We start from the raw sequence: 6,572 nt of genomic DNA, 5'->3' as shown, positions 1-6,572 counted from the left end.
GTCAGACGCCGCTTACCAAGAGCCTTGGTCTGTCCGAGGTTTCTGCCTAAAAGGAAGTTTTTCCTCGCCAATGTCCCACTGTTGCTTGCTCTGGAGGAAACTACTAGAACTGTTGGGTCCTTGTAAATTTTGGAGTGTGATCTAGACCTACTCTATCTGTAAAGTGTCTTGAGATAACTCTTGTTATGAATTGATACTATAAATAAAATTGAATTGAATTGAATTGAATTGGTTAACATGCTCCAGCACTCTCACACTCAATCCTAAGGCGCAGTGAGTGGCTGAGAGGCTGGCCTTTGACCTCCAAGGCTACAGGCCTCCACTCTAAGTCCCAAAACTATGCACTGAAGCTGGGTTAACATAACCCAGCACCCTCAAACTCACTCCCAAGGCACAGTAAATTGCTTTTAATCTGGCTGTTGACCTCCAGGCTGGGTTAACACCCTCCAGCACCCCCATGCTCCTTCCCAAGGCAAAGTAAGTGTCTGTCAGTCTGGCCTTCGACCTACAGGGATACAGGCCTCCATTCAAAGTCCCATTTATATGCACTGAGGCTGGGTTAACACCGTCCACATCCTCATGCTCCCTCCTAAGGCCCAGTAAATGGCTATGAGGCAGGGTTACATGCTCCAGCACCCTCATGCTCCCTCCCAAGGCCCATTAAGTGGCTGTGAGGCCGTGTAAACATGCTTAAGCACCCTAACTCTCCCTCACAAATCCCCAAAAGTTATTGTGAGGCCGGATTAATATGCTCCAGCACCCTCCTGCTCCCTCCCAGGCCCAGTTAGTGGCTATAAGTCTGGCTGATGACCTCCAGGACTACAGGCATCCACTCTAAGACACAAACGATGCACTGAGGCTAAGTTAACATGCCCCAGCACCCTCACAATCCCTCCCAAGGCCCAGTAAGTGGCTCTAAGTCTGGCTAATGACATCCAGGCCTACAGGCCTTCTCTCTAAGACTGGTTAGATGCACTGAGACTGGGTTAACACCATCCAGCAGCCTCCTTCTCCCTCCCTAGGCCCAGTGAGTGGCTCTGTTGCTGCGCAACGGCCTGCAGGGCTACACGCCTCCACTATAAGTCCAAGTTACATTTCCTGAGGCTGGGTTAAAAGGCTCCAGCAGCCTCACAATCCCTCCCAAGGCCCAGTAAGTGGCGCTTACTCTGGCTGATACCCCCAAGCTGGGTTAACACCATCCAGCACCCCTATGCTCCCTCCCAAGGCCCAGTAGGTGGCTCTTAGTCTGGCTGAAGACCTCAAGGGCTGTAGGCCTCCACTCAAAGCCCCAGTTCCATGCAATGAGGGTGGGTTAACATGCTCCAGCTCCCTCAAATTCACTCCCAAGGCCCATTGAGTGGCTGTGAGGCTGGCCTTGGACCTCCAGGGCTATAGGCCTCTTCTCTAAGCCCAAAAGCGATGCACTGAGGCTAAGTTAACATGCCTCAGCACCCTTACACTCACTCCCAAGTCCCAGTAAGTCACGCTCAGTCTGGCTGATGACCTCCAAGCTGGGTTAACACACTTCAGCACCCCCATGCTCCCTCCCAAGGCCCAGTAAGTGGCTTTTAGTCTGGCCTTTGACCTATAGGGATACAGCCCTCCACTCAAAGTCCCAGTTATATGCACTGAGGCTGGGTTAACACCGTCCTGCATCCTCATGCTCCCTCCTAAGGCCCAGAAAGTGGAAATAGGTCTGGCTGAAGCCCTCCAGGGCTAAAGGTCTCCACTCTAAGTCTCAGATACATGCACTGAGGCTGGGTTAACATGCTCCAGCACCATCAGACTCAATCCTAAGGCCAAGTGAGTGGCTGTGAGGCTGGCCTTTGAACTCCAGGGCTACAGGCCTCCGCTCTAAGCCCCAAAACGATGCACTGAGGCTGGGTTAACATGCCCCAGCACCCTCACACTCCCTCCCAAGGCCCAGAAAGTGGCTCTAGATCTGTCTGATGACCTCAAGGCTGGGTTAACACCCTCCAGCACCTCCAAGCTCCCACCCAAGGCCCAGTAAGTTGCTTACAGACAGGCAGATCACCTCCAGGGCTACTGGCCTCCACTGTATGTCCCAGTTACATGCACTGAGGCTGGGTTAACATGCGCCAGCACCCTCACACTCACTCCCAAGGCCCAGTTCGTCGCTATAAGTCTGGCTGATGACCTCCAGGGCTACAGGACTCCACTATAAGTCCCTGTTACATGCATTGAGGCTGGTTTAACTTGCTCCAGCACCCTCACTCTTACCCACAAGGCACAGAAAGTGGCTCTAAGTCTGGCTGATGTCCTGCAGGGCTACAGGCCTCCAATACAAGTCCCAGTTGCATGCACTGAGGCAAGGTTAACATGAAACACCACCCTCACACGCACTCCAAAGGCCCAGTAGGTGGCACTAAGTCTGGCTGATGACCTCCAGGGTTAAAGGCCTCCAGTCTAACCCCCAGTTACATGAACTGAGGTTGGGTTAACATGATCCAGCACCCTCACACTCACTCTAAAGGCCCGTTGAGGTTCTGTGAGGCTGGCCTTTGACCTCAAGGGCTGCAGGCCTCCACTCTAAGCCCCAAAACAATGCACTGAGGCTGGGTTAACATGCCCCAGCACCCTCATACTCCCTCCCAAGGTCAGGTAAGTGGCTTTCAGTCTGGCTGATGACCTCCAGGGCTAGAGGCCTCCACTTTAATTCCCAGGTACATGCACTGAGGCTGGGTTAACATGATCCAGCACCCTCAAACTCACTCCCAAGGCCCATTGAGATTGTGTGAGGCTGGACTTTTACCTCCAGGGCTACAGGCCTCCACTCTAAGCCCCAAAACGATGCCCTGAGGCTGGGTTAACATGCACCAGCACCCTCACACTCCCTCCTAAGGTCCAGTAAGTGGCCTTCAGTCTTGCAGATGACCTCCAGGGCTACAGGCCTCCACTTTAAGGCCAAGTTACATGCACTGAGGCTGGGTTAACATGCTCCAGCACGCTCACACTCACTCCCAAGGCCCAGTAAGTGGCTATAAGTCTGGATGATGACCTCTAGGGCTACAGGCCTCCACTTTAAGTCCCATTTACATGCACCAGGCTGGGCTAATATGCTCCAGCACCCTCAAACTCACTACCAAGGCCCAGTGAGTGGCTGTAAGGCTGGCCTTTAACCGCTAGGGTTACAGCCCTCCGCTCTAAACCCCAAACAATGCACTGAGGCTGGGTTATCACCCTCCAGCACCCCCAAGCTCCATCCCAAGGCCGAGTAAGTTGCTTACAGTCAGGTTGATGATTTCCAGGGCTACAGGCCTCCACTATAAGTCCCAGTTACATAAACAGAGGCTAGGTTAACATGCTCCAGCACCCTCACACTCACTCCCAAGGCCCAGTAAGTGGCTTTGAGGCTGGCCTTTGACCTCCAGGGCTACAGGGCTACAGGCCTCAACTCTAAACCCCAAAACAATGCACTGGGGCTGGGTTAACATGGCCCAGCACCACCATGATCCCTCCCAAGAACCAGTAAGTGGCTTTCAGTTTGGCCTTTGACCTCCAGGGATGCAGGCCTCCACTATAAGTCCCAGTTACATGCACCGAGGATTGTTTAACATGTTCCAGCACCCTCACATTCACTCCCAAGGCTCAGTAGGTGGCTCTTAGTCTGGCTGATGGCCTCCAGGGCTATAGGCATCCAGACTAAGTCCCAGTTACATGCACTGAGGCTGGGTTAACATGCTCCAGCACCCTTACACTTACTCCCAAGGCCCAGTGAGTGCTTGTGAGAGTTGCCTTTGACCTCCAAGGCTACAGGCCTCCACTCTTAGCCCAAAAACAATGCACTGAGGCTGGGTTTACATAACCCAGCACCCTCACACTCACTCCCAAGGCCCAGTAAGTGGCTGTCAGTCAGGTTGATGACCTCCAGGGATATAGGCCTCCACTCTAAGTCTGCTTTGTATGCACTGAGGCAGGGTGAACACCCTTCAGCAACCTCATTCTCCCTCTCAAGGACCAGAAAGTGGATGTAGGTATGGCTGAAGACCTCCAGGGCTAAAGGTCTCCACTCTAAGTCCCAGATACATGCACTGAGGCTGGGTTAACATTCTCCAGCTCCCTCACACTCACTCCACAGACCCATTGAGTGGCTGTGAGGATGGCCTTTTACCTCCAGGGCTACAGGCCTCCACTCTAAGCCCCAAAACAATGAACTGAGGCTGTGTTAACATGCCTCAGCACCCTCAAAGTTCCTCCCAAGGCCCAGTAAATGGATCTATGTCTGGCTGATGACCTCCAGGCTTGGTTAATATCCTCCAGCACCCCTATGCTCCCTCCCAAGGCCCAGTATGTGGCTGTGAGGCCAGTTAAACATGCTCCAGCACCCTCATGCTCCCTCCCGAGGCCCAGTAAGTGGCTCTAAGTCTGGCTGATGACCTCCAGGGCTACAAGCCTCCACTCTAAGCCCCAAAACGATCCACTGAGGTTGGGTTAACATGGCCCAGCACCCTCACAATACCATCCAAGGCCAAATGTTTGGCTGTGAGGCTGGTCGTTGACCTCCAGGGCTACGTGCTTCAACTCTAAGGCCCTAAACGATGCACTGAGGCTGGGTTAACATGCCCCAGCACCCTCACACTCCCTCCCAAGACCCAGAAAGTGGCTCTAGATCTGGCTGATGACCTCAAGGCTGGGTTAACACCCTCCAGCACCCCCAAGCTCCCTCCCAAGGCCCAGTAAGTTGCTTACAGTCAGGCTGATCACCTCCACGGCTACTGGCCTCCACTATATGTCCCAGTAACATGCACTGAGGCTGGGTTAATATGCTCCAGCTCCCTCACACTCACTCCCAAGGCCCAGTACGTGGCTCTAAGTCCAGGTGATGACCTCCAGAGCTACAGGCCTCAAATGTAAGTCCCAGTTACATGCACTGAGTCTGGGTTTACATGCTCCAGCAACCTCACACTTACTACCAAGGCCCAGTGAGTGGCTTGGAGGCTGGCCGTTGAACTCCAGGGTTACAGTCCTCCACTATAAGTCCCAGTTACATGCACTGAGGCTGGGTTAACATCCTCCAGCACCCTCACATTCACTCCCAAGGCCCAGTGACTGGCTGTGAGGCTGGCCTTTTCAACTGCAGGGTTACAGGCCTCCAATCTAAGCCCCAAAACGATGCACTAAGGCTGGGTTAACATGCCCCGGCACCCTACTACTCCCTCCCAAGGCCCAGTAAGTGGCTCTAAGTCTGGCTGATGACCTCCAGGGCTACAGGCCTCCACTATAAGTCCCAGTAACATGCACTGAGGCTGGGTTAACACCTCACATTTACTACCAAGGCGCAGTGAGTGGCTGTGAGGCTGGCTGATCACTTCCAGGGCTACAGGCCTCCACTCTAAATTCCACTTACATGCACTGAGGCTGGGTTAACATGCCCCTATACCCTCACACTCCGTCCCAAGACCCAGAAAGTGGCTCTAGATCTGGCTGATGACCTCAAGGCTGGGTTAACACCCTCCAGCACCCCCAAGCTCCCTCCCAAGGCCCAGTAAGTTGCTTACAGTCAGGCTGATCACCTCCACGGCTACTGGCCTCCACTATATGTCCCAGTAACATGCACTGAGGCTGGGTTAACATGCTTTAACACCCTCACACTTACTCCCTTTGCCCAGTGAGTGGCTGTGAGAGTGGCCTTTGACCTCTAAGGCTACAGGCCTCCACTCTAAACCCCAAAATGATGCACTGAGGCTGGGTTAACATGGCCCAGCTCTCTCACACTCCCTCCCAAGGCCCAGAAAGTGTCTCTCAGTCTGGCCTTTGAACTCTAGGGCTACAGCCCTCCACTCTAAGCCCCGAAACCATGCACTTAGGCTGGGGTAACATACCCCAGAACCCTCACACTCCCTCCCAAGAACAAGTAAGTAGCTCTAAGTCCGGCTAATGACCTCCAGACTGTGTTGACACCCTCCAGCACCCCCAAGTTCCATCCCAAGGCCCAGTAAGTGTCATTCAGTCTGGTTGATGACCTCCAGGGCTACAGGCCTCCCCTCTTAGTCCCAGGTACATACACTGAGGCTGGGTAACATGCTTCAGCACCTTCATACTCACTCCCAAGGCCCAGTAAGTGGCTCTAAGTCCGGCTGATGACCTCCAGGGCTACAGGCTTCCACTTTAAGTCCAAATTACATGCACTGAAGCTTGGTTAACATGCTAAAGCAACCTCAAATTTACTACCAAGGCCCAGTGAGTGGCTTTGACGCTGGCCGTTGACCTCCAGGGTTACAGGTCTCCACTCTAAGCCCCAAAACAATTCTCTGAGGCTGGGTTAACATACCCCAGCACCCTCACACTCCCTCCCAAGGCCCAGAAAGTGGATCTAAGTCTGGCTGATGACCTCAAGGATGGGATAACAACCTCCAGCACCCCAGAGCTCCCTCCCAAAGCCCAGTAAGTGGCTTTCAGTCAGGCTGATGACTTCCAGGGTTACAAGCGTCCACTGTAAGTCCCAGTTACATGCACTGAGGCTGGGTTAACATCCTCCAGCATCCCTTGCTCCCTCCCAAGAACACAGTAAGTGCTGTCAGTCAGGCCCTTGACCTCCAGGAATACAGGCC

The sequence above is a fragment of the Etheostoma spectabile genome, unplaced genomic scaffold, assembly GCF_008692095.1.
Source record: "Etheostoma spectabile isolate EspeVRDwgs_2016 unplaced genomic scaffold, UIUC_Espe_1.0 scaffold00017023, whole genome shotgun sequence".
NCBI lineage: Eukaryota > Metazoa > Chordata > Actinopteri > Perciformes > Percidae > Etheostoma > Etheostoma spectabile.
Note: the sequence above shows the minus strand (reverse complement) of the source record.